The sequence below is a fragment of the Musca autumnalis genome, unplaced genomic scaffold, assembly GCF_047663935.1.
Source record: "Musca autumnalis isolate F117 unplaced genomic scaffold, ASM4766393v1 scaffold_4, whole genome shotgun sequence".
Lineage (NCBI taxonomy): Eukaryota > Metazoa > Arthropoda > Insecta > Diptera > Muscidae > Musca > Musca autumnalis.
Genome location: NW_027411977.1, coordinates 217,229,869 through 217,244,404, shown reverse-complemented (window position 1 = coordinate 217,244,404; position 14,536 = coordinate 217,229,869). Strand labels below are relative to the sequence as shown.

The window sequence follows — 14,536 nt, the reverse complement described above, 5'->3', positions numbered from 1 at the left end:
TAAGCGATTTCTTCGTTTTCTTTTTTTTCGTGGCTTATAACAAGTAACTTTCGTGTTTTTAATTGTTTTTCTTTTGCTACGGAATTCAATTTGCAGAACTCTTTTATTTTTGCATTGGGTATTTCATCACTATTTGGCATCTATGCACTGGTAATTATTCTAGTTATTAATAATTATTTTCGCTAGGCTCCTTTCTCATATTCAATAACATCTTCTTGACGTAGGTTGTAAAGCTGAATTGCACATATCAGTAAAATGAAATCATATAATGGATAAAGAAGAGGAATTTTTCATTGTCTGCTTTGCTGTTTTGCACGACTAGTGGGGATCCAGTCAATTGCAGTGTTATTTGGTTCTCGTGTAGCAAACATCGCCTTAATATCATTGTGCTGTTTGTTTGTCTGCCTGCAGTCAACCGTTTGTGCTATCGAAAATACGACATTCAAGGAATTTGTGAAAAAACGTACAAGAATATTGAAGATTACCCTAATTTGTTCAGTTGAAAAAAAAGAAGACCGGTGAAGTGAAACCGATGAAAGAAAGAAAGACAAAAGAGTGACCAGGTGATGTTCATACAATTCCAGCAACGCTTGAATGCAAGAACATTTCTAAACTGTATAAAATTAAGTTTTGATAATTGTATATTTTCCCTATATTTATGATGATAAAACCCGGAAAAAAAAGCAGGGGAAAAAAATTTAATAAATCTCAATGGTAATAACTGTCTTAAACGCAGATGCACTACATGGTCACCCTTATGTTTTTCTTCTGTATGCTTAAAGAGGTAGTGTGTTCCTTGATCAATTAACAGCAACAGATAAACCAAAAGATATTTTGCTATTCATTATCAATTGCTGAAAGGATCTCTTGACTATAAAAATACAGAAAATCGCGTTATCTATACGATTCGAGACAACGTTCAGATTCCACACCATCAAATTTATGTCGGTTCTTTGTGATTCGACACATTGAAAGTAACGTTCCAATTTGGAGTTTGCATCATAGTTACACTGTTTATTTAGTCTTAGTCAATTATGTTAAGTTTACACATCTTAAGCATAGGGAGATTAAATGCTATTATCACCTGAATTTACTTGTTATTAGCTTTGATAGTTCCTTTTGCGCATTGCTTTATAAACTTATAAATGTGTTCGAGTAAATTCATTAGATTTTATTTACATTCTATTGTAATAAGAGCAATCATTGTCATTCTTTGAAATTTTGGCAGAATAAAGAGAAAATGAATTCTGAGTAGAACTGCGATACATCTGTTTGAATGCTCCGGAATGTAGGTAAAGGTTTGCTATGATCGTATTTGGGGTTGCAACAATAGTATTTCCGGCAATATGCTGCAACCAAGGTTGGGAGGGTAAATGTCGCAACAGAACATCTTGTTGCTGAACAACATTCTGCTCCTTTTCCTCTGTCTTATAAACAAATTTCTCTCCCCCTATTTTTTTGTGTTCGTGAGTATCATGTTGTTTGGCATGCATTTTTTTATATTCATTAGTAGCTAAGTGGTAAGGGAATGTGTAAGGTAACCGAACTCCCCCTCCGACGAGCAATAAGGCTGGACTCAGCATGCATCCTTTCAATGAATTTCCCTATAATATCGGCCATGGTACAGTTGTATGCTACAACGCAACATTCTTTAAAGAATATATTTTAGCCCTCCTCAGTTTCAATGCATCATTAAGCGGATTTCTTTTTATAGAAGACCTCCTAAATATTACTTCTAGAGATAGAAAACCTCCTATAGGAAACTTTTATGGACAAAAGACTACCTGAAGTGGTCTTCAATAGACAGAAGACTTCTTTAAGGGGTCTTCAATCGACAGATAAACTCCTATAGGGGTATTCATTTTGAATTTGGATTTAGAGAACTAACTATGAGATTTAATCATGTCTTCCATAAACTAAATTTTCGGGATTATGAATTTTAAAATACATCTCGTATGCGTACTGACAACACTCATACGCATATGTATCTTTCCTCAGATTGAACAATACGAGTACCTGTGCATAATAAGAGAAGAGACAAGAGAACATACCCAATTAAGTAGAAAAAGAGACCTTTAGAAGCTCTTCTTGTCATAAAAGTCCTTTAGAAGGTTTTCCTGACATACAATAACATAAGACGGTTTTCCTGCCATAGAAGACCTTAAGAATGTCATAAATCCAGAGGTTTTAATAGGAGACCTTTAGAAATTGGCCTGGGGTTTTGGAACATTCGGGGCACCCTCGATTATAACATTGTAATAGAGATGACAAAGGCTACCATCAGTAAAAACCTAGCCTTTCGGTGATATGCATTTAAATATACCCATCGTATACGTGCTGATAATACTCATACGCATCCATGTATTTGTTCTAACGTAACATAACAAGGATGCTAAGAGAGAATGTGATAAAAATAAAATGAGTAAAACGAATCAGTCGTCTTTGACAATACCTCAACAATAACAAAAGGAGAGTACCTAAATGTCCTCCCACAGATCAATAATTTAAAAAAAAAATAGGATTTCAATAGATGTTTGACAACAACAACTTCACATCATGCAGATAAATTTGCATCAATGCAAAGCGGCGGCTGCTGAAGTTCTTTAAGACCTCACTAAATCTAAAGTAGTCATCATTCAAGAGCTCCTACGAAGTCTAAAGTAGGCATCGTTTGGCGGCTATCGAACTTCCTTCAGCCCTCACGTTGTCTGAAGTAGTCATCGTTTTAATCCTGGCGCCTTATTTTAACAAAAATTGAGGTTGCTGTGCTAACGGATAGATACTATAACACCATCCCTACCTCCAATGGAGAGGCCCAAAAGAAGCTTAAATTATATCTTTATAACTTTAGAGGAAAGACATCACAGCTGTAAGGATGGAAGATCTCTCACATAAAGTCAAAAATCTTGAGCCACCAGGCCAAGATTTAAAGAGACTCTTAAGGAAACGGAGAGAATGCGCACACATGTATCCTATTCTACCCCAAATTGCAAGGTCAAGAAACACCTTCAAGGTCTCTGTTGTTAATAGAAGTCCCAAGATACCAAAACATCTTCTGTCGTCTACAAAAGTCCTCAAGACGTTTTATTTTGTCTATAGAAGTGCTCAAGTGCTTTTACCTATAGAAGGCATCAAGATATCTTCTGTTGTTTATAGAATCCTTAGAAACAGTCTAAACCTCTAGAGGAATCATTTTGCCAAAAAAGGCGAGAGGTCTTCGGCTGTCTATAGAAGCCTCAAAAGGTCTTTTCTTCTGCTCAAAAGGTTTTCTTTTTTCTTTTGCCCATAGAAGACTTCGAGAGGTCTTCTGCTGTCTATAGAAGCCTCGAGATGTCTCTTCTTCTGCTCCTAGGAAGCGTCTCTAAGAGCACCTTTTCTTACATAGAGGGTCTCTTGGAGCACCCTGTCTTTCAGATAGGGTCTATAGAAAGATCATTTTAGAAAAAGGTCTGTAGAAGCGCCCTTTCTTTCAGAAACGGTCTACATAAGGGTCTACAGCACCCTTTTTTCAGAAAGGGTATTTCTTTCTTGAAGATTGAAAGCACCCTTTTAAACAAAGGGTCTACAGAAGCACTTTTTCTTAAAGAAAGGGTCGGGGTATATGAAAGTACCCTTTCTCAAAGAAAGGGTATACAGGAACACCCTTTCTTGAAGAAGCGGACTTCAGAAGCACCCTTTTTTGAAGAAGCGGACTTCAGAAGCACCCTTTCTAAGAAAGGGTTTATAGGAGCACCCTTTCTTAAAGAAAGTGTCTATAGAAGTACTATCTCTTTGGGAAAGGATCTTTCTTTCAGAAGCAGGCCTTTTTTCATAAAGGCTCTACAGAAGCAGCCTTTTTTCGTTACATATGGAACCTTCAAAAGGTCTTCTTTAAATAAAAGAACGTTGCGAGTTCTTTTTCTTCTTTATTTTTTTCTTCTTTATTTGGTGGACCTCCGAAAGGTCTCATTATACAGAAGACCATCCATAGGTCACCTTTAATAAAGGACTTCCTAAAGTTCTACCTCACAAAGAACAGGTCATAAATGTTTTATTTACATTGAAAACCTCCCAAAGTTCTTGTTTACATAGAAGACCTCCCAAAGATCTTCTTAACATACAAGACATCATAATAGTTTTCCTTGCATCGAACATAGGTTTCCATTCATCATCCATACATAGTGGTAACAGTTAACACCATAATAAACTATACCAATATTTGGTTAAAGGTTACGGGTTTCATGTCGATAACTTGAAATTAGTTTAGAATTATATTTGATGCTCTCTTTACTTTAATGTCAATTATTTAATTAAACGTATACGTATTGGCACCACTCATACGCACCCGTAACTTTGAATAATATCACACCGGAAACTTGCTGATGAAGGAAAAAAATAAAATGAAAATAAAAGAGTTTTTTTTTTTAATAAACAAAGTCCCGTAAAGAACAAAAAATATAGCTTACAATAAAAGTTGTAACCTCTGTAACGTCATCACATAAGTTGCAGAAAAGGTTAAATGAAAACAATAAAAACTTTTATTTAATTATTGTAACTTTCTCTGGTCCTCTCCCTCGAACCCCCAAAAGAAAGAAATAAAATACAATACCTGATTGTCCTTGCATAAGGCTAAATGTTATTGCAGAACTTTTGTGAATTCATATTTTGTAAAGAACTGCAGTAATCCCCACAAGTAAAGAGTCCTTCGAAGGCATGGTAGAGAGAAAGAAGAGCCAACTAAAGGCACTAAAACAATTCTACAACTCAATGATGACAATATATTTTCAAATGTAGCTCTTGCAAAAGGGAAATAGATGAAGGGAAAGCGACTGAAGGAGAGGAAGAGTGAAAGAAGATAGACAAATGTAAACTTTTTGTAAAAACAAAACCCCCAACTGCAAGTGATGCATTTAGTACGTGTTCTTTTTTATTTGTTTATTAACAAAACAATTCTCCACTTCTACTTCTAGGGTCGGGGAGGTGGTAACTCAGCTGCAGTTTTGTAAAACTACCTTTATTCCTCATGAACATCGTAGCCAGCCAGCACAAGTGCAGCACAGTTCACTGAAATACTTTTTAGTTGTCATTACCATTAGCTAAAGAGTTTGTTTAGAATGTCACCTGCATACCGGGGCTATTGTTTTGGAAGTGAATTTAACTTTTTTGCTGTTGATCTTCTTTGTGGTTATTTTAAGTAGATAGTGTAAATAACAAAATTCCATTACAACTTTGAAAAAGGGGTTACAAAATAATGGAAATGTAAATGTTTACTTTAGGGTTTTTGGTAAAACTAAAAGTTTGGATGTTTTTATTTTAGTGCGAGGGGAGGGCTGAGAGGAATATGATATGAAATTGTGTGGTGAAAAATCAATAATAAACATTACTAAAAAATTTACTAAAATAATTTCATCGAAACTATTTTCCTTTCGCATGATTAGGCAACTGAATAACAATCTTATCCCATCTTAAGAAGAAGTAATAATTAACAGTAAATCCCTACAACAGTATTATGCCTCTAAGAAACTGCCGCACTAATTGCATTCAAACTACCATGTGCGGATGATGACAATGAAGATGATAATGACGAAAATCAAAACCATTGCTGGTAGGTCCTTAAGAAGTTAAGTGGCCATAGTGGTGTTAAGTGGAATCTTGTAAAGCGAATGAGTTAAGAACATGGCTAAAGGACTTGTTAATTAAATGAAATGTATAGAAGAGGAAAATGTTGCCATAGGAAGACAAACACACATAATTAAGCATAAGTCTTTAGATGGAAAACTGTTAGAAGTGTTGCAGGAAGTTATGACAAGTACCTGACCAAAGGAAATGAATTAAAAAGATTTTTATAAAGAGAGATATGATTCCCTCGTACACATAAGCGTATGATTCATATTATTGTGGTCAGTGGTAGCGTATGACTATTGACAATAAGTATACCCAATGATATGCAGTGAATTAATTCGGATCAACAAAACGAGGATTTTTTTTATATTTTTTTTAGTTTTTAGGAAAATTAAAACGGAGATTTTTTAATTCTTTTCTAGGACCTACAAAACGTGGATTTTTTAATAGCTTTTAGGATCTACAAACCGTGGATTTTTAAATAGTTTTCAGGATCTAAAAAACGTGGATTTTTTAAATATTTTAGGACCTACAAAACGTGGTTTTTTTAAATATTTTTTAGGACCTACAAAACGTGGATTTTTTAAATATTTTTTAGGACCTACAAAACGTGGATTTTTAAAAATTTTTCAGGACCTACAAAACGTGGATTTTTTAAATATTTTTCAGGACCTACAAAACGTGGATTTTTTAAATATTTTTTAGGACCTGCAAAACGTGGATTTTTTTAAATATTTTGTAGGACCTACAGAACGTGGATTTTTTCAAATATTTTTTAGGACCTACAAAACGTGGATTTTAGGACTTACAAAACGTGGATTTTTTAAAATATTGTTTAAGACTTACAAAACGTGGATTTTTAAATATTTTTTAGGACCTACAAAACGTGGATTTTTAAATATTTTTTAGGACCTACAAAACGTGGATTTTTAAATATTTTTTAGGACCTACAAAAAGTGTTTTTTTTAAACGTGGATTTTTAAATATTTTTTAGGACCTACAAAACGTGGATTTTTAAATATTTTTTAGGACCTACAAAAAGTGTTTTTTTTTTAAACGTGGATTTTTAAATATTTTTTAGGACCTACAAAAAGTGTTTTTTCTTATACGTGGATTTTTTTTAAATATTTTTTAGGACCTACAAAACGTGGATTTTTTAAATATTTTTAGGACCTACAAAACGTGGATTTTTTAAATATTTTTTAAATATTTTTAGGACCTACAAAACGTGGATTTTTTAAATATTTTTTAGGACCTACAAAACGTGGATTTTTTAAATATTTTTAGGACCTACAAAACGTGGATTTTTTAAATATTTTTTAGGACCTACAAAACGTGGATTTTTTAAATATATTTTAGGACCTACAAAACGTGGATTTTTTAAATATTTTTTAGGACCTACAAAACGTGGATTTTTTAAATATTTTTTAGGACCTACAAAACGTGGATTTTTTAAATATTTTTAGGACCTACAAAACGTGGATTTTTTAAATATTTTTTAGGACCTACAAAACGTGGATTTTTCAAATATTTTTTAGGACCTACAAAACGTGGATTTTTCAAATATTCTTTAGGACCTACAAAACGTGGATTTTTCAAATATTCTTTAGGACCTACAAAACGTGGATTTTTTAAATATTTTTTAGAACCTACAAAACGTGGATTTTTTAAATATTTTTTAGAACCTACAAAACGTGGATTTTTTAAATATTTTTTAGAACCTACAAAACGTGGATTTTTTAAATATTTTTTAGAACCTACAAAACATGGATTTTATCAAATATTTTTTAGGACCTGCAAAACATGGATTTTTTTCAAATATTTTTTGGCAGATAAATATATCTCCTGTGGTTTCTGTGGACAACAGAAAAACTATAGACGTCTTGCATTAAAACAGAAGATTTCTTAAGGTCTTCTGTGGGCAACAAAAGAGCCCCTTTGGAATTCATGGTTTAACAGAACACCTTTTGAGATCTCAGAAGACCTATGGGCAACAAAAGACCTCTTGAGGTTTTCTATAGAAAACCTTAATTCTATAGACAACAGGAGACTTATTATGGCCTTCTATGGTCAACGAAAGACCTCTTGTTGTCTTTTAAGGACTACAGAAAACCTACAAAGATTTTCTGTGGTCAACAAAAGACTTTTTGAGGCCTTGTATAAACAACAGAAGACCGTTTGACATCTTCTCTGGGCAAAGAGTTCTTGTTGAGGGCAACAAACGACCTCTTGATTTTTTTAATGGCAACAGAGAACCTCAAGAGGTTTTTTTTTGGACAATATAACCCCTTTGTAGTCTTATGAGAGCAGCAGAAGACCTCTTGTGACCTTATATGGCCAATATAATACCTCGGAAGTTCTTGCATGGACAATTTAATAATGGACTACCTCATGAGGTCATCTATAGACAACAGTAAATCTGTAAAGTTCTTCTATGGGCAAGAAAGTACCTTTTTGGGTCTTTTTGGGAAACCAAAGACCTTTTGAGCATTTCTATGGATAACAGATCACCTCTAAAGCATTTCAATGGAAAACAGAAAGCATATAGGGTTTTATCGACAATAGGTTTCCTCCAGTGAACTTTCGAGGTCTTCTATGGGCAATGGAATACCTCGTGAGGTCTTATATGGACAACAAAAACCTTTTTAGGTCTTCCATGGGCAACAAAAAACCTTTTTAGGTCTTTTTTACCTTTTTATACCCTCAGCCTTTAGGCTAAAGAGGGTATTTACACTTTGATACGACCAAAAATGTGCCTCATCGAAATAATGGTTTTAGACCCCAAGTATGTTTGTACGATATCCGTTTCAGACAATTTTGAGTAGATCTAGCAATGTCCGTCCGTCTGTCTGTCTGTCTGTCTGTCTGTCGGTCTGTCTGTCTGGCTGGCTGGTGCGCACGATAACTCTCGAACGGATCAATCGATTCGGTTCAAATTTTGGGTATCAAAATATTTTGCCCAGATTCGATTTAAGTTCGATGATGGGCCATATAGATCCACTCCTTCAGGTACCTCCCCCACAAATGTTCAAAAATTACCGCAAAACTTGTGCGCACGATAACTCTTGTAGGGAATAACCGATTTGGTCCATACTTTGCACATCGTGTAATTTCTACCAAACTTAGATGAGGTTCCAATATGGACTCAATCGGTCCACTCCTTCGGGTACCTCCCACACAAATTTTTGGAAAAGTTAAGTTTAGGACCTGGTCTCGAATCGCCTTGGTTTTTGTTTACGCAAGTTGTATTCGCTGTCCTCTATACGACGCTGTAAGTTTCATTAGGGGCAAGTCCATACTTCCTGATAAAATAGCCTGAAAGTTACAAAAAAGCCTATGACACCGTGTGTAGTGGTTGGAGCGCAAGATAAGTCTCGAACGAATCTGCCGATTCGGTCCAAAACTTGGCTTTCGTAATATTTTGTCCAAACTTAGTTCAAGTTCAAAGATTAATTATATCGGTCCACTCCTTCCGGTACCTCCCCCACAAATGTTCAAAAATTGTCGCAAAACTTGTGCGCACGATAACTCTTGAAGGGAGTAACTGATTTGGTCCATACTTTGCACATTATGAAATTTCTACCAGACTTAGATGAGGTTCCAATATGGACTCAATCGGTAAACTCCTTCGAGTACCTCCCACACTAAATTTCGGAAAAGTTCAGTTTAGGACCTGCTCTCGAATCGCCTTGGTTTTTGTTGTAGCATATTGTATTCACTGTCCCCTATACTAATGTAAAAGTTTCCTCAGGGGCAAGTCCATACTTCCTGAAAAATAGCCTGAAAGTTGAAAAACAAACCCTATGACACCGTGTTTATGGGTGGAAGCGCAAGATAATTCTCGAACGGAAAGGCCGATTCCGGCCAAAATTTGACCTTCGTAATATTGTTTCCAAACTTACTTTAAGTTCGTAGATAAGCCATATCGATCCACTCCTTCAGGTACCTACCCCACAAAAGTTCAAAAATATTCGGAAAAATTGTGCGCACGATAACTCTTGATGGGAGTGACCGATTTGGTCCATACTTTACACATTCTCATAATATCTACCAGATATAGATCAGGTTCGAATATGAACTATATTTGTCCACTCCATCCCGTACCTCCCACACAAAATTTTGGATAAGTTCACTTTAAGACCTGCTATTGAATCACTTTAATTGTTGTTGAAGCAACTTACATTCGCTGCCTCAAGTACGATGGTAAAAGTTGTTTCAGGGGCAAGTCCATACTTCTTGAGAAAACAGCCCGATGGGTGCAAAAACCCCCTATGGCTCCCCCATGGTCTATGTCGGTCCATTCCTTTAAATACCTTTTCAGCAAAATTTTTGAACTTTAATCCTAATCAACATTTCTGTCGGTTCATACGATCAAAATTTTGAAACCCCCTAAATACATACGTTTTTTTGTGAAATAAGTGTTTCAATTTGCACAGGCTGAGGGTATATCTCTGTCGGCAAAGCCGACTGATACTTTTTTACTTGTTAGGTCTTCTTTTTCTATGGATAACAGATCACCTCTAAAGCATGTCTATGGACAACAGAAGACCTATATGGTGTTGTAGACAACAGGTTTCCTCCATTGAACTTTCTTAGACAACAGAAGACCTATTGAACTCCTATAGACAAAAGAAAACCACCTGAGGACTTCCAATGATGACAGAAGACCTTTCGATACCATCAAAATACAACAGAAGATCTTTGACGACTTTGTAGCCGACAAAAGATCTCTTCTAGACTTTTTTGGACTGCAAAAAAACTTCTAGACGTCTTGGTTTGGCTTGTTTTTGGCGTTCATATTGTTTCTAAGGATTCTATAGACCATAGATGGCTTCTAAAGGTCTTCTATGGACAACAAGATACATCCTGAGGCTTCGTATCTACCTAGGAAAACATATCATGAAGTGTTTACCAAACTTGTATACCTTAAATACCCTCAATGTGTTTAATCATCACTTGATCAATCATGTTTTCAACTAGACCATGGTAACGTATGATTTATTTTAATAGCAATGGGCGTATAATTTATTGGAATGCCAACAAATTAAGTATACGCACATAAGTTCATTAATGAACCTATTTTGCGAGTTCCCAACAGCAGGCCACAAAACGTAGAATTTAAAGAAATTTTTGAAAGAAATTTTTTTTGAAACGTGAATTTTTTAAGAAATATTTTCTTATCGATCACAAAACGTGGATGTTTTAAAGTATAACTTTCCATGCACCATCAACAGCCCACAAAAAGTGGATTTTTAAGGAATATTTTTCATGGACCTCAAGACCAAGAAACGTGGGTTTTTAACGAATATTTGTCCATGGACATCAAGTCCATAAACGTGAATTTATAAAGAATATTTTTCCATACTATTTGTTCTCTTATAATTAGGTAATTTCCTTTCCAACAGGTGTAACATCTTTCGGCACGCTTTCTATCTGTAAACACTACTTTAGAAGGTCTTCTATTTAGTGAATGGTTCTTCTATATATAATACCTTCCAAAGAGGTCATCTATATATGAAATACCTCCTAAAGGGGTCTTCTATAAGAGTATTTCTATCAAGACTAGATTTGTTATATCTACATATAAAAGACTCCCTTAGGTAGTCTTCCCTTTAGATCGTATTCTATCTACAGAAGACCCCTTTAGGAACTTTTTAGTTGTAGAAGGCCTATTAAGGTTTTCTAGAAAAACCCATTTTAGGAAAAATGCTTACAAGATCCACACTTGCTGCTAAAAATTCTTTAAAATCATAATGACGTATGATTCATATTAATGTCATGCCGGGGCTCAATTCTGTTACATGAAAATGTGAAATGAAAACTTTAACAACGGAAACAAGTAAGAAAAGCGTTAAGTTCGGTCGGGCCGAACTTTTTATACCCTCCACCACAAATTTCAGCCATTTCGGTGGATTAATGTGGCCACAACCTTCAAAATACCGAAATTCGGAAGGTACCGTTCTATGGGGGCTATATGATGGCGTGGACCTATACCTACAAATTTCTGGGGGAAAGTTTTATACGCCTAAAGAAGACTAAATACCAAATTTCAGCCATATCGGTATGATAATGATGCTAAAACGTTCAAAATATCGAAAATCGGGAGATATTGTATTATGGGGGCTATATCAACACGTGGACCTATATAAACATTTTATGGTAGAAATGTTTCTTAGCCTCTGGAAACACAAAATACAAAGTTACAACCGATTCTTTGGTCAAATGGGTCTAATACATTCAAAATATATTAAAATGACGCGTACTTTATAAGGGGCCTTATGTGGGGCTATACCAAAACGTGGACCTATATAACCCAACTTTGATAGGAATGTTGTCTGGCCTCTGAAGACACAAAATACCAAATTACAACCAATTCTGTGGTCAAATGGGTCTAATAAATACATTCAAAATATATTAAAATGACGCGTACTTTATATGGGGCCTTATATGGGGGCTATACCAAAACGTGGTAGGAATATTTGTTGGCCTCTGGAGACACAAATTACCAAATTACAACCAATTCGGTGGTAAAATGGGCCAAATATCTTAAAAATTCCCTAAAACGACGACGCGTCATTTTGTATGGGGGCTATACGAAAGCGTGGACCTACATAGCCCGCTTTCAATACTAAAAGTCCTACGTAAATATAACATATTTTCCCAAAATTTCATCAACCTACGTCAATCCGACCGGACGCTAGAGTGATTTCCACAGACGGACAGACGGACGGTCATATCTATATCGATGTAGAATTGCACGCTGATCAAGAATATATATACTTTGTGGGGTCTACAATGATTATTTCGAGTAGTTACAAACGTAGTGACAAACTTAATATACCCCCATCCTGTGATGGAGGGTATAATAAATGTCAAATGAAAAAAAAAAATTATAAAGGAAATATTTTTCATTCCAAATTTTCATAGAACAAGAATCCAGGGCCTGGATTCGTATGAATGATGACACTACGTATACGCAACTATGTATTTCCTTTAAAACAGGTTTCACAATTTTCCCCATATAGATTTTACACAAAATTTCATAAAAATTGTTTTTTCAAAAGCACGAATTGAAATCAAAGACTGCCAAAAAGTTTCAAATTATCAAAAAACTGACCTCATCAGAAAAAATATTTGAGGCTGTTTGGCAAATACATTGGCCGTTGATTTCCAAAATATTTTGCAAAATATTGGGGTTCTTTAATTTTTCAACCAAAGAAGCGGTGAAGAGGTAAGTAAAGTAAATGGAAATGGAATCAGGAAGTAGAGGAAAAATCGAATATAGACACGTACAATTCAATGGAAATCGTGTCACTAAGATACGATCCCAGTAACGTGTATAAAAAATACTTTCCACAAAAACAAATCAATATTTTGGAAACACAAGAAGAAATTGAATGGGAGGAGATTGAGAGATAGCGAATGGAAAGGCATAAACTAAGAAAATGATTCTGTTTATGCCAAGTAATGTTTAGCACTCACACATACACTCATACACCACCAATGCCTAGATTATGCATTGCCACAAATAGAGTCAACAATAACTTTAAAAGCAATTGCGGCTTTCTTGCCTCTTTATTTTTTGTTTGGGGTTTCTTTTATAAAAGGCCACAAGAAAAGGGGAAGTAAAGAGTTCCATTAAAAAATACATTTTCTATTTTCTTACCTTTCATTGTTAGCCATTAATTGAAATCTGTTTATGCCAAACAACATTCATATTGGTTTCCTGCTTTTTTTCAAAAATGGAGACAATTGAAATTCTTAGCCAAGCAAATGTATTGAAGAAAATAATCACCAATGTTTTTCTTCTTTTGTTTGAGAAAATAAATCGATTAAAAATCGTTAAAATCCCATCTCGTTTTGTATCTGTCATAAAAGTTGATTAAAAAAGTGCTACTCTCACAAAAACAGAAAATTGATTGACCCCAATTGTATTACAAAACAATTGCAAGGACGAGAAAATCAAAAACAGAAAAACAATAACAGACATAACAGACAGAACCATTTATTTTCTCAGCGAAATATGAGGCTTAAGAGGAATAAAAACAGAAACTTGAAGGTATTTTAGTTATTTTATTTTATTCAATCCAATTTATAAATGAATTATCGGTGGCGTATACATGTTGTCAGCATTTATACGCCACTAGGGATAGCATTAATTTAATCGTATTATACACATCGTAGCTTTACAAAGGAGGCTGGAAAAAGTCTTATAAAGACAGCGATTTAGTTTCCACAAAACAGGCTTGAACATTTAAGAATTCATCTATCTGTGGCAGATCCCTTGAAGAGGTCTTTATCTATAAAATAATTTTTTAGGAGGTCTTCTATCTATAAAAGACCCGTTTAGGAGGTCTTCTACCTATAAAGACCAGTTAAGGCGACCTGCCATATATAGAGACTCCTTAAGCATGCCTTCTATCTATAGGTTACCACATGAGAACGACTTTTATCTAAAGAAGACCCCTTCAGAAAGAATTCTATCTATAAGAGACCCTCTTTGGAGGCCTTCTTTTTAGAGAAGGCCATTTAGGAGGTCTTTTATTTACAGGGAAGTCTTTAATCTACCGACCCGTAATATTGGAGACCCCCATAGGGTCTTTTAAGTAAAGAAGTCTCATTTAGGAATGCTTATACTTTTATACGACCCCGTTATAGAAGAACATCTTAAGAGGTCTTCTTAATAAACAAGTCCCCTTTAGGAGTTCTTATATGTGTAAGAAACGGGTATCCATAGAAGACCCCCATAGGATGCCTTCTATCCATAAGATAGCATTTTAGGAGGTTTTCTATAAATTAAGAAGTATTCAATCTATTGAAAACCCCTTAAGAAGTTGTTCTACCTACAGAAGATACATCTGGGAGGTCTTCTACCTAAAGAGGAACCCTTTGGGGTCTTCCATATATATTTTTGGTGGCCTCCTATATATAGAAG

At 34.9% G+C, this 14,536-nt stretch overlaps 1 pseudogene; it reads right to left on the bottom strand.

Annotated features, from left to right (window-relative positions):
• Positions 1-14,536, bottom strand: part of LOC141403240 (adenylate cyclase type 2-like) — a 214,759-nt pseudogene that overhangs the window by 118,198 nt on the left and 82,025 nt on the right.